This window comes from Marmota monax, unplaced genomic scaffold, assembly GCF_021218885.2.
Source record: "Marmota monax isolate L192 unplaced genomic scaffold, Marmota_monax_Labrador192_F-V1.1 WCK01_AAM20220418_F8-fsc00125, whole genome shotgun sequence".
NCBI classification, from domain to species: Eukaryota; Metazoa; Chordata; class Mammalia; order Rodentia; family Sciuridae; genus Marmota; species Marmota monax.
This window is the reverse complement of record NW_026695235.1, coordinates 5,919,911-5,943,972: the sequence shown is the minus strand read 5'-3', so window position 1 is coordinate 5,943,972 and position 24,062 is coordinate 5,919,911. Positions and strand designations below refer to the sequence as shown.

Genomic DNA, 24,062 nt, shown 5'->3' with positions numbered 1-24,062 from the left:
CTCTGAGGAGGGGCTGTCTGATCCCGAAGGTTTCGTAACACCCCAGCTTGCGGGTCCGCCTCCTCCCGGCGCTGGGGTTTTGATCCAGGCTCTGAAATGAGAGGCGATCTGCGAGACTGCTCTCCTCTAAGCCACACCGGTCGGCGATGGGTCAGTAGCGAGCTACGGGTTCTTAGCAGCTGGACCGAAGCAACTATTTCGGGAGTACTCCAAAGACAGAAAAACAAGTGCTGAGTAATTTTCTTGGGCGTGAGTCCATTATCCATTGCAAAATGAAAATGTTCGCTTTTGCCTAACGCGCAAAGAAAATACTTAGACATAGTAACTGCTTCTGCACACAACGATCCTCTGGCTCGCTCCGGAGAGAATTAGCGAAGTTCCGTAAGTAGACAGGTGTGGCGGGCTACACCGCTCTGTGAGCCCCTGTGCGCCCCCAAGTGGGAGAGGATGTTTACTGAGTGCCAGATCCTTTATAGGAATGTTTTATTTAATCCTAACGTACCTCTGTGGTGTAAAGTCTGCCTTTAGCTTTGTTCAAGGAGGATATATCTCTATAGAGTCATCTCCAAAGAGATCTAGATCCATCTGCGTTTCCCCTCCCAGTCAGATCTGTGCATCCACCAACAAAATCAAAGGCGTGTCAAGGTGTGCATGCAATTAGAGCTCCACCCATCTTCTTCCGTGTAATCCCAGCCTATTTGATTGATGACTTCCAGATGGGGGGATGGCTGTGATCTCATCGTGACTCAACTTTTCCCAAGCCCAGCTGGCCAAACTGCCTGGTGCCTCTGTTACCCTGACTCCACCCTCTATAAAGCCAATACCCAAGGTCGGGAAGGTGGGCACCTGCTGGTCTAACCCAGTATATATATATATATTTTTCCTCTTGAAGATTAAGAAAGTTTAAGGTTTTCTACCAGTTTGATTTTTTGTTTGGCTAGTTGGTTGCTGTGAAAGGGGTCTCGCTCTGTTGCCTACTACACTGGCCCCACACTCTGTGGCCCAGATGATTCTCCGGAGTAGCAGACAGGTGCACTCGGCCATACCTGGCCTTTCTTTTTGTCTCTGATCTCTCTGGCTTAAAGTTTAACTTTTTCTCCCCTTCAAGGAACCACCTTTTGGTTTTATTAATCTTTTTTTCCTCCATTTTTTTCTGATTATTTTGATTTCTGTTCTGATCTTTCTTTTTATGTGCTCAGTTGGGTTTTATTTGCTCTTCAGTCTCTTACGATGGAAGCTGGGATTTTCGATTGGAGACATGTCTAATATGAGCATTATGAACTGTTTCCTTTAAAGTACTATTTAGTGGAATCCCACAAATATTGAACATGTTGTTTTCAGTTTTGTTTAGTTCAAAATACTTTCTAATTTACCTTTTGATATCCTCTTTGACCAACAGTATTTAGAAGTGCTTTTTTTTTTTTTTTAAATTAAATTTCCAAGTTGTTCAGGATTTACCAGTTATCTTGTTGTTGATGACTTCTAACTTAATTCCACTGTGATCAGAGAACGTACTTTGACTAATTAAATTCTTTTTTAAAGAGTTTCAAAACAACCAGGTGCAATGACACATGCCTGCAATCCCAGCTGCTCGGGGGAGGCTGAGGCTGAGGCTGAGGCTGAGGCAGGAGACTCACGTCAGCCTAGAAGTTTGGGGCCAGTGCGGGCAGTGAGACCCCCATCTCTTAAAAAAGAAAGGAGTTTCAAAAACTGATAGACATATTTTTTTTCTTCTCATAGACATATTAAAGCATGTTTTATGTAAAAGCAATAATCTCAGAGAAAGGTGATGTTGGTGAAGGAAAGAGAGTAATTGCAACAATAAACTTTGTGGGAAGATCAAGTGGAGAGACCCAGGACCACGTGGGCAAGGCCGGGGCGGCAGGGCAGCAGGGCAGCTTTCCTCTTGCAGCACAGTGAGTGGGGTGGTTACAGATGTGCCCTGAGGGCATCTGTTAGTTCTTGGAAGATTGAGAAAGTTGAGTCATCATTGAGAAAGATTAGTTTGGGAGATTTAGGAACAGAACAGTCATTTTGTAGAGTAGTAAAGTAATTTATTAGGCAGCGTCCAGACTCTGAATCCAGGACCCATGGGATCTGTGGTCCTTGAGATCAAGAAAGCTGGGTCAGCCTCCTGATCCTCCCACTCTCAAATGTCCAGCTGCTAGTGCAGCGGGGTACAGTGGTTAAATTATAACAGGGGAGATGTCTGCAAGGAAAGGATTGGAGTGCAGAATCATGGCCACTGGGGGCAGAAGGAATGATGTGATGGCCCTGGAGCTTGGTAAGGAAGGGAGGCAGGAAGCCTAAAGGAATGGAGGTCTCCAAAGGAAGGGATCCTGGGGGATAGCACTGAGACCAGAGCTAAGCCAACTATCTTGGTCCATTTTCTGTTGCTATAACAAAATCTGAGTTGGGAAATGTATAAAGAAAAAAGGTTGATTTTATTCACAGTTCTGGCAGTCCAAGATTGTGGTACTGGTGTCCGTTCAGCTTCTAATGAGGGCCTTGTTGGGTATCATGATAGACTATTGGAAAGGGGAAGCAGGCGCTACTGGGAGGAGCTTGTGTGTACAGGATAGTGAGGGGAGATTCTGGTTTCCACAAAACAGCCTGGTCTGATGATGCCAGCCTCATTCTTGTGAGAGCTACATTAATCCCTGAAGAGGTAGAGCCCCCGTGACCTAATCACCTCTTAAAGGGCCCACCACCTGTCAACACCACTACATTTCAACATGAGTTTGCACAGGGATAAACGTACTCAAGCCACAGCAGGTAGTTTGAGATGATGTAGGGTGTGGCCAGCCCTACTCACATTCATTGTTGAAGGGTTGTGGGGGGTAGTGTGGGAATTCTGTTGATCTTAACAATGGTTCCAAAATTTTGCATATTGCAATCCCTGGAGATTTTTTAAAAAATATTAAGTGTTCAACCAGATGCAGTGGCTCATACCTGTAATCCCAGTGGCTCAGGAGGCTGAGGCAGGAGGATCACGAGTTCAAAGCCAGCCTCAGGAACTTAGTGAGGCCCTAAGCAACTTAGTGAGACCCTGTCTCAAAACAAAAAATAAAAAGGAATGGGGATGTGGCTCAGTATTTAAGCACCTAGGTTCAATCTCTTGTACAAAAAAAAAAAAAAATAGTCAGCACTGATACCTGGCACACGTCCCAGGTATTGTGATGTGATTGGTTAGGGGTTTGACAGAAGGACTGGTGAATTCAACATGCAGCAGAGTTTGAGAGCACTGGGTTAAAGGGACAGGTTACTGGATAAAAATGACATCCTCTTCAAAAGAGCTGGGGTCTTTGAAAGAGAAGAGAAAGGGCTTGGAAATGTCACAGGTTATTGTGACAGATAGGAGAGTGCCCTCCTGCAAAACACCTGTCCCCAGGGTGGTGAAAGTGGCTTCACTTTGCAGATGTGACTGAGGATCCCTGACATGGGGAAGCCCCAGTCTATCCAGGTGGGTCCAGTGTAGTCACAAGTCTCAAAGAGTAGAAGACACTAGGGTCAGACAGAGACGTGACCAGGGAGGCAAGACCTGCGCTGCTGGCCTCGATGCTGCAGGGAGGAGTTTTGATCCAGAGGATGCAGGTGGCCTGGGGAAGGGTTCCTTTCCCACAGCCTCCAGAGGGAGTGAAGCTGCCTTGACCCTGCACTTTGGGACTTCCAACATCAACAACTGCATTTGCTGTAAGCCACTGATTTGGGGTTAATGTATTGGGGCAGCATCAGGAATGAGCTCAGTTATCAGGGAGGATTCCTGTGTCACACCCAGGGCTGGGGAAACCATTCCCTTGTACCAGTGCAGGCTGGACAGATGGTTGGGATTACTAGCTAATATTTCAGAAAGGGAGAAACTCCTGGGTGTTTCTGAGGGATGAGGAAGAATGAAATAAAGGGGAGAGGCTGTCTGACATCTGCTGTTCCCAGCTTTGCCGCTTACTCACTGTATGACCTTCCTGGTCTCTCGGTGCCTCCGGTTACTCATCTGTAAAATGGGAATAATTACAGTGCTAACTCTTATGACTGCTGCAAGGATTAAGTGAGTTCATATTACAAAAGTGCTTAGGGCAGTGCTGTCTCATGGTAACTCCCAGTTAATCACCCACTTATATTCTTTGCAAAGGAAGACAGACAACCACCTAAAACCAATATGTTTGTTTGTTTACAGCTACTTGTTGATGTCTTCCCAGTTTATAGGAGCTGTGCTAGGAAGTCATGTGGGCCAGTTTTAATTTGCTAGAGGTAGATAACAGGCAGGGGAGGGAGGAGAAGCTGGTCCAGCCTCACCTTACAGGAAGCACTATTGTGCTGTGGATAAGACAGCCGGGTTGCTGCAGGCAGGTCTGGGCAGGAATGGGCCCCACTGTTCTTCTGGAAGCAAGATGAAGGTCAGGTTCCTGAGTCAGAAGGAAAGATGGACAGACACCTTGGTAACTCCCCACTTCCCTTCTCCATCCCCTGTCCTTCCCTGCCTGTCCTTCTTAGGGCTGGACCATTAGGTGAGTTAGATTCAGGACAAAGGTGCTGAGTGCCATGGAGGGGACAGGGAGAAGCGAGTCCTGGTGCCACCTCACTGAGCTGTCTCCCGTATGCCTGAGTGCTTCAGTGAGGCCATCCCTGGCCTCAGCAGGACTGAGCAGGCAGGACAAGCAGACGTATGACTATTCTTGAGGACACTCTAGTGACTATCCCTTTGGTGTCCTGGGTTGGTTTCTGGCCTTTAGGTTCAGAGTGACTCAGGGAAGAGGGAGCTTCTGGTTATAATTACTGCTGTCTTGGAGGAAGATGTTCTCTCTGCCAATGTGACACAACCAGTTTCAGTGTGCTGTCTGCACGCCTGGGCTCTGTGCCCAAAGGAAAATTCGTCAAGTCTATGGCAGCCTGGAGAGGGGACCCCAGGAGGCATCAGGCTGCGGAAGCCCCTGAGCCAGAAAACATGGGTCCAAGGGTCCTTTATCTTTCCCTAGGACACAAGCCACTGATTTTTGCGAAGCCTGCTTTTTTAACCCTTAGCTTGGAAAAGTACTGTCACACCTAAATCTAAACGTCATTCCATACATTGCTGGTGAGTATAATGTGCTACTACTTCCTTGGAGAGCAATGAGGGCCTATCTTTTGAAAATTTAAAAGGTGTATCTTTTGCCAGAAGGTGAATCACTGGGGAATTTATCCTATAATGACCCTCCTACATGTGAAATGACAAAAGGACAAGAATGTTCTTTAAAAGAAGCTCCCAGCTGGTTATTGCAAAAGTCAACAGTTATTCAGAAAAATAATAATGGTTGTAATAATTGAAGTGATAAATAATAACTTTGACATTCAAAAGATGGCTTTCTCTGTAAACAACAGTAACTTTGGGGGCCCATTTGTCTAAGTGGGACTTGCTGCCCTCTAGTGGTCTAGTGACAACACTTCACGGATTTCTTAAAAAGGGCCCCACATGGGTGGCTTAAAAGGACAGAAATGTATTCTCTCCTAGTTCTATGCCAGAAGCCCAGACCAAGGTGTCAACCGACCCTTGCTCTCTCTGAAAATTCTGGCAAAGAATCCTTCTTGCCTCTCCCGGCTGCTGCTGGTGGTTGCCAGCAATCCTTGCTGCTCTTGGCCTGTAGCAGCATCTCCCCAGTTTCAGCCTCCGTCTTCCCACGGCCATCCTTGCTGCGGTGTGCCTGTTGTATCGCCTTTCCTCGTCCTCTTTCTCCCATATTTTATTGGTGCATGATTATTATAGATAATAGTCGGATTCGTTGTTACGTATTTGTATATGCCCATGATAGAGCAATGTGATTGTGTCGCTCTCTCTCTCCCCAGTATCTCTCCTTTGCCTTCCTCCTTCCTCTCTTTGGTCTCCTTCCTCTACTGGTCTTCCATTTTCATAAGTTTCCACCACCTCACTTTGCTTTTTCCTCTCTAGCTTCCACATTCAGAGAAAACATGACCTGTGGCTTTCTGGGTTTGGCTTATTTCTCTTAGGATAATGCTCCCAAGTTCCCTACATTATCCTACAAATGGCAGAATTCCCTTCATCTTTATGACTGAATAGGACTCCATTGTGTATTTATGTCACAGTTTCTTTGTCCCTTTTGACTCTTCTTATAAGGATACTAGTCATTGGCTTTATGGCTAGCCCTCACCTAGGTAATCACGTTTGCAAAGACCCTATTAGCGTGTGATTCTGCAATCTGTATATGGGGTAAAAATGGGAGCTCATAACCCACTTGAATCAAATTGTGAAATAGGATATATCAAGAACTATGTAATGTTTTGAACAGCCAACAATAAAAAATTAAAAAAAAAAAAAAAAAAAAAAGACCCTATTAGCAAGAGGTCATCCTGAGGTTGCTGGTAGGCATGAATTTTTATTTTCTGGGGGGCACTATTCAACCCACCACAGAATCTTTCTTTAAGATTTTTAAAATTCATTTTAATTAGTGTATTAAGTTACTTAATTTTGATATGCTTATCATGATTTGTTGTTGTTGTTGTGCTGAGAATGGAACCCAGGGCCTTTCGCATACTAAACACATGTGCTCTACTGCTGAGCTCATCCCAGTCCCTTGTTTATCATGAATTATTATTATTATTATTATTATTATTATTATTATTATTATGATGGTACTGAGGATTGAACCCAGGGGCACTTAACCACTGAGCCACAACCTCAGCCTTTTTTTGTATTTTATTTAGAGACAGGGTCTTGCTGAGTTGCTTAGGGCCTTGCTAAGTTGCTGAGTCTGGTTTTGAATTTTCAATTCTCCTGCCTTAGCCTCCAAACTGCTGGGCTTCTAGGTGTGCGCCCTCGTTCCAGGGATGAATTCTTATCTATATATGTCACATTCCATTTGTGCTGCTGTAATAAAAAATACCTGCAACTAGGTAATTTACAAACAATAGAAGTTTATTTCTCTCAGTTCTAGAGACTGGAAAGTCTAAGGTCAAGGTGCGAGCTGGTTGGTGTCTGCTGAAGACCCCGTCTCTGCTTCTCAGATGGCCCCTTATTACTGTGCCCTCCAGCAGGGTGAACTCTGTGTCCACACATGGCAGGAGGCAGAAAGGAGGGAGGCAGGTCCCTTATACCTCCTGTATGAGATCATGAATCACCTCCCTGTGAGCCCCACCTGATAATACCATCACCTGGGTGATCAGATTTCAACATATGAATTTTGCAGGAACACATCCATTCAACCTATAGCAACACATATCAAGTTTAGTTTTTTGTTTTGTTTTGTTTTGGATCAGGGATTGAACCCAGGGGCATTTAACCACTGAGCCACTATCCCCAGCCCTTTTTATATTTCATTTAGAGACAGAGTTTTGCTGAGTTGCTTCGGGCCTTGCTAAGTGGCTGACAGTGGCTTTGAACTTGTGATCCTCCTGCCTCAGCCTCCCTGGAATAACAGGAGTGCGCCACTGGGCTCATATTTTTTTCTATCAATATAGAAGTCATATGCATCTCTACTGTTTTTGTTGTCGGGTATGTCTGAGGGGTCTCTAAATAAAATATAGCTGAATTATAACTTTCCTTCTTAGTGGCTTTTTAAGAACTGAGAGCTGCTTAGTTCTTGCTGAAGCCTGGTGCTGCCACTCTGATTGCCTTGTTCCACTGTGACTGGAGGCTCACCATGCTGTGGGCCAACTCTCAGGGAGCCCCTTTGCCAGCAGATGCTAAAGTGTCTGCATAGCCACACTGTTTTTTTTTTTCCTTTCATACCTGTATTTTTGCTTTCCCTTCATCTTTCATTTCAACCAGAGATCTGCACACCCAGTTCTCAGTGATCAGTGTTTAGATTCTGTAGCTCTCATTTTCCAGTTACAGTCTTTAGGAAAGAATCTCTGTGCAGCTATCAGAAACACTAGTTATCCTCTGTCATTAGTAGCTGTGTTAGCCAGCTTTCTGTCTCTGTGACCATAATACCCAACAAGAACAATTTAGAGAAGGAAGAGTTTATTTTGGCTCATGGTTCCAAGTCTCAGTTCACAGATACTGGACTCATTGCTCTGGGCCCAAGGTGAGGAGAACATCCCGGTGGAAGAAAGCTCCTCCATCCATACCAAAGCAGAGCAAGAAAGGAAGAAGGTGGAAGGGGCCAGGGAAGATGCATTCTTCCAGGGCACACCCCTGGTGACCACCTCATCCAGTCTTGCCCCCGCTGCCTATAGCTACCACCCAGTCAGTCCATTCAAACTAGGATGGACTGATGAGGTTACAGCTCTCAGAATTCCTTTGAACATTCCTGCATTAACAGAAGAGTCTGCTCACATTCAAACCACAGCAGTAACCATGGTTCTTTGAACATTTTCTTCTTAAAAGCTTCATTGAGATGGAACTGATGTACTGTACATTTAAGGTAGAGTGTGTTTGCAGAACCGTCCAACCACCACCACATTTTTGTTATCCTTAAAAGAAATCCTGTACCGACTGGTAGAGATTGTCTATTAACTTCTGTGCCCCAGCTCTAGACACCAGGACAGACTTTCCACCTCTACCCATCTGCCTGTCCTAGACACTTCATATACATGGAATTATTTGTAGTCCTTTGTGAATGACTTACATTTTGCATAATGTTCAATTATGTTGGAGCATCTTACTAGCTTTTGAAGTTAGTAAGCAAGTCTGATTGTTGGTAGGGTTTGTAATGAATTTTTATTTGATAAATGTTCTGTTGATTTTTCATTGCTGGGACAAATGCCCAAGAAAGACAATCAAAGGAGGAAAGATATATCTCGGCTCATGGTTTCAGAGGTTTTCAGTCTATGGTGAGCTGGCTCCATTGCTTTGGCCTGAGCTGAGGAAGAGCATCATGGCAGAGGGACCCAGTGGAGCACAGCCATCAGCTCATGGGCAGCTGGGAAACAGAGAGCCAGCAAAGAAGGGGCTGTGGAAAACCTTCCCTTCCATGGCCCACTCCCAGTGACCTCTCACCCCAACTGGCTCCACCTCCTAGATCTCCCACCACCTCCCACAATGCCACCAGATTACCAGTGTATTAATGGAGTAGTCCACAATGAGGTCAGAGCCTTGGGGACCCAATCACTGCCCAGAAGCCCCACCCTGAACACTGCTGCACTGGGGACCAAACCCCCGCACATGCACCTTGGGGGACATTGCAGGTCTGAACCATCACACATATATTTGTTCTTAAAAATACTAATTGAACATAAAGCTGATACAAAAAAGGCAATAAAGACTTGATGTCTTTAGAAATCAATTTTTCCTGAACTCATTATGCATAAATATAAATATTGCCAGTTTTTCAAAATTTTAGTTAACTAACACTAACATTTCAATATTCTTTTTGCCCATCTAAACTTATTCTAAAAATTGATTTGGTTTAGAGTGTTCTTAAGAAATGACTTATGTAAGACGTATTTTTGGAATAACAAATGTTGTAGTTGGGCCTGGAGGTGGCAGATGGCATCTGATGGCAGGAGCATGAGAGCAGTGCGTCAGAGGCAGAAGGAGTCATGTGACGAGAGGGGGACCAGTGACCTAAGGAGGCAAACTCGCTTTATGACAGCCTGCTGTAGCAATGACGAATCTTTGTCCTGGAGAGCGAGAACCCATCCTGTGAGACCTCAGAGAACATACTACCCCAGGCTCAAGCTGCCAGTCTATGGACCTCTAGGGGACAAGCCCTGCATTTAAAGCAAAAGACTTGCATTTAAAGCAAAAGTTCATCCTTGCAAAGATGAATTTCAGAATCGTTCACCAGCAATTACTGGTCAGTATTATAAATTGAGTCCTAAAGAATTAAAAAGTGTGTAGACTAACATCTACACATGTTTGAAGGAAAGGCTTTGGTGTTGTTTATTGATTGACTGATTTTTGGTACCAGAGAGTGAACCCACGGGCACTTAACCACCGAGCCACATCCCCAGCTTTTTTATATTTTATTTAGAGTCGGGGTCTCCCTAAGTTGCTCAAAGACTCACTAATTTGCCGAGGCTGGCTTGGAACTCTGATCCTCCTGCCTCAGCCTCCTGAGCTGCTAGGATTACAGGCATGTGCCACCATGCCAAGAAGCTTCAGTGTTATTTTTAAATAAAACAGTGCTATCCAATTGCCTGTTGCATGATTGAAATATAGCTAGTCTTGCAGTGGCACCCCCCCCCTCCACAGAGAATCTTAACTGAACTTCTCCAGAAATCTTCACCACAATTGATATTAGAACTATCAACAAAAGAGTCTCTACAAAAGAGTTCAATGAAGTTAAACTTCCTATTTGCTTGGCCACAGGCCTGGAAGAAATCGGCACTCCAGGTGCTGAATGCTCCTTTACTAGTTTTTCACAAACATTTATGCAGTATAGTAGTTTGTAGAAGCATGTTTGCAAATGCAAAATGTGATAAAAAAAAAAAAAAGACAAATCCCTTAATGGGGCCTCTTGCCTTGAGCTGGAGCTTCACAGAGATGTCTACATTTCTAAGATAAGAAAAGTTACCCATTGGACTCCAGGGTAACAGCTGGCAGGGGGAGGAGAGAAAGAAGAGAAGAAGCTGTCCCCTTCTCAGGAGCTGTCCTTGAGAAAGAAACAGTGAAAGAAAAAGCTGCTTTTGTGTGAACTTCTGCAGACTGTGAACTTCTGAGCACCTTCCCTTACATGGTGGTACAAAGTTCTGGAACTACCTGAATTCGGGGTTCAGGGGGTTGATTGATTGATTATGGCCTCCTCCAATCTGTTACCGCTGTTTACCAGTGACGAGTCCTTGCTTCCCCAGCATATATAGTAGTATAAAACCAGAGAAGCACGCCGAGGCAAGGTCAGAGTGGAAAGTAGAAGCTTTATTAAGGACAGCAGAAAAGACTTCTCTCTGGAGGAAGAAGGGGACCCAAGAGGTGGAATCTTTGGAAGGGCAATGTCTTCCCCTTTTAATAGCTAAGGTCTACTTTCAGCTTTCCCACATTTCTGTCCCTGTTCCTGTCCTTTGTTCTGTTATCTTGCAGTGATAGAATGTAGGTGGGAAGACCCAAAAGATGAGGGGCAGATGGGCCAGAGGAGTAATCTGGGCAGAAAGGGCCTTTTGATTAGCACCTCCCTGTTTGCTGGGAGCTGCTTCATTAACATTTCTTTAGAATGGGCCCTGGGCCTTGGGAACATTAACATTTCAATTTCCCCAAGTGCTGCTCTGCTTTCCCAGGATCCATTCTCAAAATGGCCTTCATTTTCGATTTTACTCAATATTAGACCCGATTTACCTAACTACACTAACTACCTGTCTTTAAATCTGGCTTCATTCCCCCCTCTAATTTTGGGAACTCCTTACTGCTGTAAGGAAAGGGGTTGATGACCATTCTGGCTTCTTCAAGCTGAAAGGGGGCGGTGTTGAGCAAGCAGTTTTGGAGTCCCCCTTTTTAAAAATCGGGTCTATCGAATGGTCCATGATAGAAGTCCGATTGAGAAGTAACAGGCTGTGATTCAAATGTATGATATGTCAAGATCATTGTACTGTCATGTGTAACTAATTTAAAAAAAAAGAAAAAAAAGAAGTAACAGGCTGGAGGGCCATTTGAGTGATGGGTGGTCTATAAGAGAAACAGGAAATTATTAGTACTGGAAATAGATTAATGCAGCAATAAATGCCACAGCATAGGAATATGCCAATGAGTATGATGACAACGACAGAGACTAACAAGTTTTCCACCAGGAAGTATCAGAGAACCAGGAGCTAGGATATTGTTCTCATGACAAGGTTGGCGAGGACATGACTTCTATCTGAGCATGTAAATCTTTAAGGATATTTGTCACATTGCCAGAATTGTCAGGGATGTAAACACAACATTCAGTTTTAATAATGGCACAAGTACCACCTTGAGCTGCAGTGAGGACATCTAAAGCCATCTGGTTTTGTAAGATGGCCTTCCTCATAAGTGTTATTTCAGTGTTAAGGAGAGAGATACTTTCCTCGATATCATGGAGGGCAGTTTGAGTATAATTGTTTAAAGTTTCTACATGCCACATTACATCTTCTAAACCAATTTGTGGGATAAACAGTGAAGCTAGATGATCATACCAACGAAACACAGATTGTCCCCATCTATATTTGAGATTGGGGAGGTTTACTGGCTGTTTTGTATTTGGGGTCTGTTTCCCCTGCATCCAGGGGCACATCTCCCCTGCATCCAGGGGTACCCAACAGTACATCTTCCTATCCAGCCTGGGGGCAAAGATTGTGCCTCTATGGTGACATGTAAAGTCACCACAGCATATCCCGCTTTGCGTTCTCCTTGTTACATAAAGGAACTCCCATCAGTGAAAATGGGGGGAATGTTTTGAAGGTCTTTCTGGGCTGAGTAATTTATAGCTAGGACTTATTGGCATGTTCAAGATTTCCCTCTAATTTCTCTGGGAGGAAGGTAGCTGGGTTTAAATTAGAGCAAGTCCTTATTTGAGTTATAGGTCCTTCTAAAAGTAGGGTTTGATATTTTAGAAGGCGATTGCCTGAGAGCCACAGTTCTCCTTTTGTATTTAAAATTCCTGAGAGATCATGGGAGGTGTAGACAATAAGGTCTCTTCCCAGGATGATTTTAATTGCCTCAGAGACTAGCAAGGCCACTGCTACTATTACCCTCAAATGATGAGGCCATCCTCGAGACACTAGATCAAGCTCATTACTGAGAAAGCTACTGGCTGTTGAGCTGGTCCCTTCTTTTGTGTGACCACTCCCAGGGCTATTCTTCCTCTCTCAGTGACAAATAGGTTGAATTTTTGCTCAGTAGGTAAGCTGAGGGCAGGGGCTTGGAGTAAGGCCCCTTTTAATGCCTTGAAGGCTTTAATCTGTTCTAGTTCCCATATCAGGGAAGTCGTTCCTTGGCGTAGTGTCTCTTTGAGGAGGCTATAGAGAGGCTTAGCTATTTCCTCATATCCAGGGATCCAAAGCCTACAATATCCAGTTATCCCTAGGAAGCCTCTAAGTTGTTTTATGGTTTGAGGTAGAGGATACTGTCCTATAGGGGTTATTCTTTTTGGTACTAGCTTGCGAGTTCCTTGAGACAGCTGTAATCCTAAATATTGAACTTGTTTTTGGCACAATTGAGCTTTTTTCTTTGAGACTTTATAACCCTTATCAGCTAAGAAGTTTAAAAGTTCTTTAGTAGCTTCCTGACATTTCTTTTGAGTAGAGGCACACAAAAGTATGCCATCTACATACTGTAGGACAGTCAGAGATGTCTTATCTCTGAACTCTGTTAAATCTTTAGCTAGGGTTTAGCCAAACAAATGAGGGCTATCTCTAAACCCTTGGGGCAATACTGTCCAAGTTAGTTGAGATCTGCTATCTGGTTCCTCAAAGGCAAACATATATTGTGATTGGGAGTCTAAGGGTATACAGAAAAAGGCATCCTTTAAATCTAACACAGTAAACCAAGCAGCGGCTGCTGGAATCTCAGATAACAGGGTGTATGGATTAGGAACCATAGGGTGGAGAGGAACAACTGCTTCGTTAATTATTTTCAGGTCCTGAACTAGTCGCATTCCCCACTGGGTTTTTGAATTCCTAAAATGGGTGTGTTACATGGGCTGTTGCAGGGCACTAAAAGTTTCTATCTTTTGAGGTTCTGAATGATCTTTAATAAGCCCTTTTTTGCCTTTGGGCATAGGGGATATTGTCTCTGATGTGGAAAGACTATTTTGATTGGAATTGTACTTTTTGCCCATCCAATTTTGCCTTCAGTAGCCCACACTTCAGGGTTTATATTACATTCTAATAAAGGCAAACATAACGGCCCTCTTGGTCCTAAATTCATTGTAATGGACATCTGAAGTTTTGAAAGTAAATCCCTTCCCAATAAAGGGTTAGGACATTCTGGGACTATCAGAAATGCATGAGAAAACATCACCCCATCCCACTCACAACTCAGTGGGGGAGTAAACTTTCTGGTGATTGGCCGTCCAGACACTCCTTGCACTGTTGTAATATTAGGGGAAAGAGGTCTGGGGTAAGAGGTGAGCACAGAATAACTGGCACCAGTATCAAAGAGGAAGTTGACCTCTCGGCTCCCTATGGAGAAGCATACCCGGGGCTCACATGCAGTGATAGGAGTTAAGGGAGCCAGAGTTGAGCCTGGCCCTGTCAGGCCTGTGTGGAGGAGTCTGGCTTCAAGTACCTATGCCCCTGAGGACAGTCACTCTTCCAGTGATTGCCTTGACATTTTGGGCAGGCCTTTTGAGGTGGTCGCTTGGCTATTGGGCAATGCCATTTGAAATGTCCTTCCTCTCCGCAATGGAAACAAGTCCCTTTTGTGGATTGAGGAGCATTTCATCTTCCTCCTTTTTCACCCTGGGAGCTTACTCCTCTAAGAGCAAATACCAGCACTTCAGTTTTTTTTTTTTCTGTCTCTGAGCTTTTATTTCTTCTTTCCTCTTGATCTCTATTATAAAAAATGGAAGTAGCAAGTTAAAGGATGTTATATAAAGATTGATCAGGGCCATATGCCAATTTTTATAACTTCCTCCGAATGTCTGGGGCTGACTGAGTGATAAATTTGTCCTTTAAAAGTAGGTGGCCCTCTGTGGATTCAGGATCCACGGTGGTGTGTTTTCTCATTGCCTCTCTGAGTTTCTCCATGAAAATAGCAGGGCTTTCCTGGGGTCCCTGAATAATTTCTGAAACCTTAGAATAGTTTATGGGCTTTTGCTTGATTCTCCTGAAGGCATCAAGGACCAACATTTGGAAATGGCTAATTTTCCAAGAATTTTGCTCATCATTTGGGTCCCACTCAGGATCATTTCTGGGAACTGCCTCTGTTCCAGATGGGTAATTGGGTTTGCTCCTAGTCTGTTCTGCTGGGGCAAGAGCAAGGTGTAGGTCATCCCCAAATCCCTCAGCTGCTCTTAGGGCTACTTCCTTCTCATTGAAAGTCAAAGTCTGGTTGAGTAATAGCATAATATCTTTCCAGGTGAGGTCAAACACCTGGCATATGTTTTGAAATACCTCAATATATTTATGTGGGTCCTCCAAAATCTCCCCAAGTCTGTTTTTATCTGCCTTAGGTCTTGAAGGGAGAATGGGGTATGTACTTTGATTGGTCCAAATTCTCCTCCTGGCATCTCCTGGAGAGGTAATATATTTGGTCTGTCTATTGGGGCAGATGCAGAGAGGCCAGGGTATGGAGGACAGGAGGGCTGCTGTTGTGCACCAACAGCAGATGGAGATTTTGTGGGTCCTCCTGATTGTTTTTCCTCAGTAGGTGAGTCCCCAAGATTTTCTCTCTTCATGGCAGATATCATAGCTAAGTCTACTTTACATTGTTGGCATAATTTGGGGTTTTCTCTTAGGGTAAAGAAAACCTGGACATATGACACCTCACACCATTTCCCTTCCTTTTTGCAAAATTTATCAAGCTGTAAAATTGTATTAAAATCGATATTTCCCTCTGGTGGCCAGGTTTCTCCGTCAGGGAGTTTGTATTGAGGCCAGGCCTGGCGGCAGAAGAAAATGAGGCACTTTTTCTTGAGCGTTTGTGGGTCAAATCTATCCCAATTTTTCAATATGCAGGTTAGTGGTACACCTGGCATATTGGAGAGAGAAGCTCCCATCTGAGTGAGAAGAGGAAAAAACAGGACTTGGGTGCCTGCGCTGGAGAAAACTGTTCTCATTAGGGACGTCTCCCTAAGCTTGAGCTTCCTTCTGGTCCAGAAAACCTGTCTCTCACCTTGCTTTGCCAAGGGTGTTTCTGGTCCCCTTTGGCAAAGGGCTAGGGTCTCAGTTTCCCCTGTGCCAGAGACCCTGGGAGGATTCAGACTTAAGGGCCTTACTGCTTTCCTCCCTGCCACTATAAACCCAGAGCAAAAGAGAATTGCGCACTCTTCTTATTGCCTTTTGCTCTGTAGACTAAAGGAACCTCCTGAGGGTAAGGGATATCTACTGGTTGTAAGGTAGCGCTTTCTATTGGAGAGACTACTGGAAGAGTCGATTCTAAAAATGCCTCCCTCTAGCAGCTTAAAGAGAACACAGCACATTCTAAACATTGGAGCAGTAATGGGAAATTTTAAAACAGACTAGTGAAAGTTACCTATGCACATGAGGGAACCTGGGCAGCTTTTACTAATTATCCCATGCCTTTCTCTCAGTCCTACAATCTGAATTGCTAACATTGCTTACCTGCAAGGAAGGGGAGCATCCAGGAGGGAATGGATGCAGGGTTGGGAGTGTTGAGTAGCCCACACGGAGACAAATGTGATTGGGGCTTTCCCTCAGTGCCATTCATCTACCGATCACCCTAGATACCCCTGAGGGCTATCAGGAGGGGGCTCAAGAGAAAGGAACCTTAGGAATACATCTGAGTGTAGCCCAGACTGGAATTCCGCAGTTGTTCCAAACTCCTTCCTCCACCTCCACACATCCGAGGCAGATAGGGATTAGGGACACTGTGTACTCACGCCAATTGCTCTCCAGGCCTAGACAGAAAAGTGAGAAGCGGCTTTGGCAGAACCCAACATGCCTGCTCTGTATTGAACAGGTGATTGAGAGCTGCCTAGGCCGGGAAACCTCTCACCCGAGTCTTGAAGAGTGGTGGCTGCACTTATTGCATTTAAGTAGCCGTTGGGTGCCCACATCACCCTCCAGAAAGAAAGAGAAAGATGTACCTCAGACAGACATGGGGTGCATGGAGAGGGCTTACCTCGGTGTAGAAGAATCTCGCTGGGGCCTCCAATATGTTACCGCTGTTGACCAGTGATGAGTCCTTGCTTCCCCATTGTTGAAGTATAACACCAGAGAAGCACGCGGAGGCAAGGTCAGAGTGGAAAGTAGAGGCTTTATTAAGGACAGCAAAAAAGACTTCTCCCGCAGGAAGAAGGAGACCCAAGAGGTGGAATCCTTGGAAGGGCGATGTCTTCCCCTTTTTGTAGCTAAGGTCTTCTTTCAGCTTTCCCACATTTCTGTCCCTGTTCCTGTCCTTTGTTCTGTTATCTTGCAGTGATAGAATGTAGATGGGGAGACCCAAAAGGTGAGGGGCAGATGGGCCAGAGGAGTAATCTGGGCAGGAAGGGCCTTTTGATTTGCACCTCCCTGTTTGCTGGGAGCTGCTTCATTAACATTTCTTTAGAATGGGCCCTGGGCCTTGGGAACATTAACATTTCAATTTCCCCAAGTGCTGTTCTGCTTTCCTGGGCTCCATTCCTAACATGGCCTTCATTTTTGATTTTACTCAATATTAGATCCGATTCACCTAACTACACTAACTACCTATCTGTAAATCTGGCTTCAGCGAAAGCTGTGCCCTCTGAAACTGGCTACAGCCAAATAAAACTGTTTCCTGTTATCTTCGGTGCCCTACCTCATCTGTCCCCTACAACAGTCTGAATGAGATGTGCCACACACATAAGTTCTCAAGGACTTAGTACAAAAAAATTATAAGTCACCTCACAATAGCTTTCATTTTGATTATGTTTTGCAGTGAGCATATTTTGGTTAAAATATATTAAAATTAGTTTCACCTGTTTTTCTTTTAAAAAATTTTTTTTGTTGTTCATAAACCTTCATTTTATTTGTTTATATGCGGTGCTGAGTATCAAACTCAGTGCCTCACACATGCCAGGCAAGTACTCTACCACTGAGCCACAGCCGCAGCCCCTCACCTGTTTTTCTTTAAAATGCAAAATTTGAAATTATGCTTACATTTGTGATTCAAATTCTCCTCTTTTGGATAGTACTTACTTGAAGTAGAAAAGTTTGATTGGATTTAAAATCCATTTACAGCATCACAAAAAAATATTGTGAATTTAAGGCAAAGTGGCTAGAGTTAAAGAGATTAGTTCCTCAAGAGATTAATTATCCATGGGTTGGGGTTGTGGCTCAGTGGTAGAGCACTCGCCTAGCACATGCGAGGCTCTGGGTTTGATCCTCAGTACCATATAAAAATAATTAAACAAAATAAAGGTATTGTGTCCAACTGCAATTGAAAAGTAAATATTTAAAAGAAAAAAGAGAATGAATTATCTAAAATCTGGTTAATGACAAGAACAAAAATGTGTTGGGAAAATAAGGATAAATAGCTTCTATTTACTTATGCAAACACATTTTCTCATCAGTGGTAATGCTAAAAAAAATTGAAGAAAGTCATCTTTAAAAAGTCAGCCTGATCAGGAACTACTTACAGTTGATCCTCACTATCTGTGAATTCCATGGTTGTGAATTCACTAAAATTTTTTTGTTTGTGATTTTGCAGATACAGTGGCCTGAGGCACAGATAGAGCCGAAGTGCTGTCCAGCTCTGGGAAGCTCCAGGAGCCTGCAGTGTGGCCTAGGAGGTCTGGGCAGGTGAGCCACAGAGGGAGTCAGAGCTGTGCTCCCCCAACCCCGGGGGCTGCAGGGAAGGAGGAGGGAATTCACCCATCTGTCTAGGAGGCTGCTCTGGAAAATGCTGAAATAACATCACTGCATATGGCGAAGCTCTGGAAAGCAATGAAATGTGTAGATTCACGAGATGATGACCGATTTTAAAAAACATCAGTTAAAGGCATCGTTGTGAGGCTGAAAACCAAAGAATCAGAAGCGTGTTAAAGCCTCCTGGGCTGGTGCGGCCAGCCACCGTGTTTCAGGAAGGTGGTCAGGCATGAAAACTGTGAACTTGCAGGCCAGGCAGATTCTGCAAATCAGCAAACTGGAATGATTTTTAAAAACATCTGCTTAGTATTCTGTAGGGTTATGTGGAAGAACAGGTTTTCAATGGTAATGAAATGGCTTGTTTCACGAGGACATTGGCAAATGAACCTTTGTAGCAAGTGGCATTTCAGTTGACATAAATGTGATCAGAGGCTTGTAGGAATCTTACTCTGTATTTCCTCTATGAGCAACAGGCTAATATTCACTAATTCAGTGTTTATAGGGACTTATAAATAGCAACTTGAATAACAAGAATCAACTGTATTTCAAGCATAAAGCCTGATACTAAAAAATCAAGTCCTATAAACCACAAAATTAAAAGTAAAATTTAATAGAAAGCAAGGTCTCATTTAAATCATGGAAAAGATGGGGTCCTGAGGGTCTGCTCAGGAATGTTCATTGAGCATGCTCAAGGCCCTGAGCTCAGATTTCTAACCCTGAAAAAAAAAAGACTCTAGAAGTTTTTATGCAATATCAATATCTAATATTTTACACATTGCTCTCTATTGCTTTCTTATATAATAGAAAATATAGTGGGCTGGGATTGAAGCTCAGTGGTAGAGCACTTGCCTAGCATGTGTGAGGCACTGGGTTACATCCTGAGCACCTCATAAAAATAAATAAATAAAATATAGGTATTGTGTCCATCTACAACTAAAAAATAAAAAAGAGAAAATATAGTAACTTTTTCCAACAAAGCTCAAGGTTGATGATCTCATTTCTTCCACTTCCTTTTTTTAAAATATTTTTTTAGTTGTTGGTGGACCGCTCTCCCTCTCCGGTCCTCCCCCTCTAACCCTCCTCCCTCCTCCACCTTCTCTTCCCTCCTCCCCCTACAGTCTTGGGAAGGTGCAACTCTAAGTGGTGCTGAGAATCAAACCCAGTGCATCACGCATGCTAGGAAAGTGCTCTACCACTGAGCTACAACGCCAGCCCCCTCTTCCACTTCCTGTTAGTTGCTATGTAAACACTAGCTTGTTTGTGGACCATGAGATGAGAACAGTCGGAAAGTACAGCATTAGACTTAATTATGACTTATTTACATGAAGCTCAGTCAGCCAGAAGAATGCTTAAATCATCCTTCAAGAACAGCCAAATAGGGGCTGGGGTTGTGGCTCAGTGGCAAAGTGCTCGCCTAACATGTGCGAGGCCCTGGGTTTGATCCTCAGAACCACATATAAATAAATAAAATAAAGGTATTGTGTCCAACTACAACTAAAAGATAAAAATATTTAAAAAAAAAAAGAACAGCAAATGCCTGTGCGACGGGAGCCGTACAGCCACTGGAAGGACGGAGACAGCTCCCCAGGTGCAGTGGCACACACCTACAATCCTGTGACTCACAAGTTTGAAGCAATGCAGCAAGACCCTGTGTCAAAATTAAAAAAAAAAAAAATCCCAGGGCTGGGGATCTAGCTCTGTTGGGGCATCCCTGAGTTCAATCCCCAGAATGCGACAGCTCCAAGTGCTGCATGGTGAAGGGGAAGAGGCTTGGAGAGGTGTTAATGAGCACAGACCAGCAGGTGGGGTGAATATTCATTTCTTTTTGTAGCTGCCCATAACAAATGATCACAAATGTGGGGACTCATGACAGGTAATCATTGTCTGAAAGTAGGAAGCCCCACACATGTCCCTGGGTCTTTGTGGAGGCTCTGGGAAAGTCAGCCTTGCCACCCCCACTCCTTGTCTGCCCCCATTTTCAAAGCCCCCGCTCTCCCTCTCCTGTCCTCCCCCTCTAACCCTCCTCCCTCCTCCGCCTCCTCTTCCCTCCTCCCACTACAGTCTTGGGAAGGTACAACTCCAAGTTTCTCGTCACTGCAGTGGCCTGACAATCCAGGATAATCTTCCCATCTCAAGATCCTTAACTGTGCCAAGTGCTGTGGCTCAAGTCTGTAATCCCAATGGCTTGGGAGGCTGAGGCAGGAGGATCTCCCAGCCTCAGCAACAGCGAGGCGCTAAGCAACTCAGTGAGACCCTTTCTCTAAATAAAATACAAAATAGGGCTGGGGATGTGGCTCAGTGGTCGAGTGCCCCTGAGTTCAATCCCCGGTACCCACAGCAAAAAAAAAAAAAAAAAAAAAAAGATACTTAACTGTAATTGCATCTGAAAAGCCCCTTTAGCCACATGAAGTCTTCTACTCACAGGTCCCAGGGGTTAGGACGTGGACATGCTGGCAAGGAGACATCATCCTGCTCAGAGCTGCTCCTGTGGTAGAAAACTATGGGGCATAGGAAGGCTAACATTTCACTATATGTACCCTTTATTATTTGGTTTTAAATATATGCAAGACTTAATTTAATTGAATAAACTTTAAAGCTCTTAAATTAATTTAATCAGTGTTGTTTGTCTTCTTGTGTTTTTTCTTTATTTTTGGCGCTAAGGATAGAACTCAGGGCCTCACTCATGCTAAGCCAGGGCTTTACTAATGAACTATGCCCCCAGCCTCGCTTGTATATCTTAAATACTAAGTAATTAAAAAAAAAATCTTCTGAGCCAGTTGCAGTGGTACATTCCTGTAATCCCAGCCACTCAGGAGGCTGAGGCAGGAGCATCACAAGTTCAAGGCCAGCCTCAGCAACTAAGTGAGGCCCTAAGCAACTGAGGGAGACCCTGTCTCAAAATAAAAATAAATAAAAAGGGATGTGTTTCAGTGGTTAAGTGCCCCATGGGTTTAATCCCTGGTTCAAAAAATCCCAAACTTCTGGATTACAGCCTCTAAGGTCCACCACAATGGCCACCAGATGGCGCCCTTTTGACACGCTGGCGTGTCCTGGTCACAGGGCTTGCTTGCACCTTGGCTGCTGTGTTCCTCATCAGGAACCCAACAGGGATGAGGCGTGAGAGGCACACTCCAGAGCCCAGGGCAGCTGCACTCAGTGGTTTCTTTGCGCTGCCATTGCATTTGGAACCTGCTTCCCCCTCTGTTAACTGTCAACTCCTGGCCTCACCCTCGGACTGAGAATCCACATGAACAGCACACCTGGTAAGCACCGGACACATGCTGCAGTTGGTGTCCACATCCAGCCCCCTGGTTAGTGAATTTCCTAGCTCTTCTTGTGGACTATTAAAGGGCAACCCCACCCAGCCCTGGAGACCCTTTCCCACCACTCTCCCAACTTCCTCCCAATCTATAGGTCAGATGCCACCTTCCTTTGCCTCGTCCTGTCTCCACAACTTACCCTTCTTTGATGGAGTCTGCTCTCCTCTTCGGGCCTTCACTCTCTACATGGAATCAGTCTTACAGAAGGGGGGAGATGCTAAGAGCCACAGCCAAATAATATGATGCATGGCATTTTTGGTTGAAAGGTGACGCCAGCAAGCCATTGAGATGATATGATTATGTTAAGATCTGCATTTATATGGATATTGGACTCCTGCTGTCCACCTCGGCCTGCTACAGGACTCCTGGAGAGTTCCCATTGGTTGGGGAAGTGCGGTAGGAGGGAATTCCGGGGGAGGGACTTCCTGTTGGGGTCCGGGAGAACGCCGCGTGGGTCGGTCGGCAATCTTCCCGGGAGCATATGGGGCATTGGCGGCAGTTTCAAAAATAAAGTTTGTTCCTGCTTGAGTGGCTTGTGATTTTGTGCCCAGCCAGACTGCGGCATTGTCAAATTTGTGGAGGCTAGGCACTGAACCTGGGTGGGGGGAGGTGACAAAAAGGCTTTGTTTTGTTTTTCCTTCTCCAATACTGACTTGCTTTGGGGAATGGAACCTGGGTAGGGGTGATAAGAGCAGAGTTTAGAAAAGCATTGAGGCTGCTCTTGTACATGGGAGCTATCCCAGGTCAAGCCTGGGCCAGCCATCTGTCCTGTAGCAGCATGAGATACCCCGGGTAGAGACACAGTAAATTTAGGCTGAGTTGTTACACAGCCGTAGCTCATTTATAGAGTCGCTTTTACCTTTTTGTCCTCTACAGGTACAGGGAAGCAGTTCCAAATGAATTTTAAGAGGCTAGTCTGCTTTTCCTTACTGATTTCTGAAACGTTTTTATACTATCAAGGACATTAAGTCCTGTGCATGAGGCTATGAATGTTTTCCCCAGGGTTTTGTTTGTACTTTCACTTGTTTGTAAGCCTTCTTTGGTGACTAGAACACACACACACACACACTCAAAACCACTCTTTGGCTTTGTGGATTCTTGTTGGCACTTCCCATTCTGCAGTTCTGATATTCGAATATCCTTTTGCTACCTTGTAACTAAACCCAGTGGGTTGGCCCCCTGGTGACAGCGAAGTCAGTAAACAACCAGGAGATGAGTCAAGAAAGGTTTATTACTTGCATCAAGAATGGAGCTGCACTGGAGATACTCTCAACAAGGTCTCCCCAAGGAAGAAAACCAGGGGCTTCCCCAAGGGTGATTTACCAGTGAGCTAGGCTCTCCTCCTCCTCCTCCTCCTCCTCCTCCTCCTCCTCCTCTTCCTCCTCCTCCTCCTCCTCATTACTGGGGAACTGGGGATTAAACCCAGAGCTGCTTTACCACTGAGTTACATTTCTAACCCTTTTGGTTTTTTTCAAGGGCCTTTCTAAGTTGCTGAGGCTGGCTTTGAACTTGGGAACCCCCTGCTTTAGCCTCCCGAGTCTCCAGGATTAGGGTCCTGTACCTGGAGCCCCACTGCAAGGGTCTTTTCTGGAGGAAATTTATACATATTCATTTAGGAAAGTCTCCTCTGGTCAAGGTGGCCATATTCCTGAGCACGCTCAGTTCAAGGTTACACATTTCAAGTTTAAGATAAATAGCAGAAGGAATGCTCTGGGTGGAGAATTGAATGTTGTGTAAAGTTTACTCCAGGTCACCTGAAAAGGGCAAGTCAGAGTGACTAGGTGAATTGGGGCTGGATCCGTGGAAGATTTTCTATAAGGAAATAAAGACAAACAGAACCACTCCACTTTGTCAAGTCATTCAAAAGTGCAGCAGCTGTCCCCTCCCTGCAGCAAGCACAAGTGGTTGTGCCTGAAAGCACCAGAGCAACAGCTAACAACCTGGTGATATTCCTTTCTCTTATGGGCTCATTCCCATCCCACGTTCTTTCTTTTTACCTGGGATCTCAAATTCTTCAAGGTCAGATGATTCCCCACAGGCAGGCTCGGAGTCCACTGAAGGAATACAAGTGAGGGCCACGAGGGCTGGGGAGAAGGACAGAAGTGGGTGCTTTGGGCTGGAAGAGAGTTCTCTGATTAACGGTTCATTTTTTAGCATCATTAGTATGGAGATTTAAGAACAGTCTATTATTTTTGCTAGCTCGCTGCCTACACCACACCACTTTCTTGAGAATTACATATCAAATGGACTGGGGACTGGGCAGTCAGGACAGCTGGACACTCCCTTCCTGCCTCCCTCACAACTGTAGGAAGTGAAGGCCACATTTTTAGACTTTCACCCTCTTATCAGTTTTTGACTTGAGACCTTCTCTAGGGGTTGTCTACTTACTTTGGTGCAACCCTTGTACTG

At 44.6% G+C, this 24,062-nt stretch overlaps 1 long non-coding RNA gene across 1 annotated transcript; it reads left to right on the top strand.

Moving 5' to 3' along the window:
- The first annotated feature begins 46 nt into the window (after positions 1-46).
- LOC124089219 (uncharacterized) lies at positions 47-22,181 on the top strand. Its single transcript, XR_006850667.2, has 3 exons — positions 47-381; positions 18,176-21,596; positions 21,748-22,181. It is a non-coding gene; the product is annotated as an uncharacterized LOC124089219 (long non-coding RNA).
- The last annotated feature ends 1,881 nt before the right edge of the window (positions 22,182-24,062 follow it).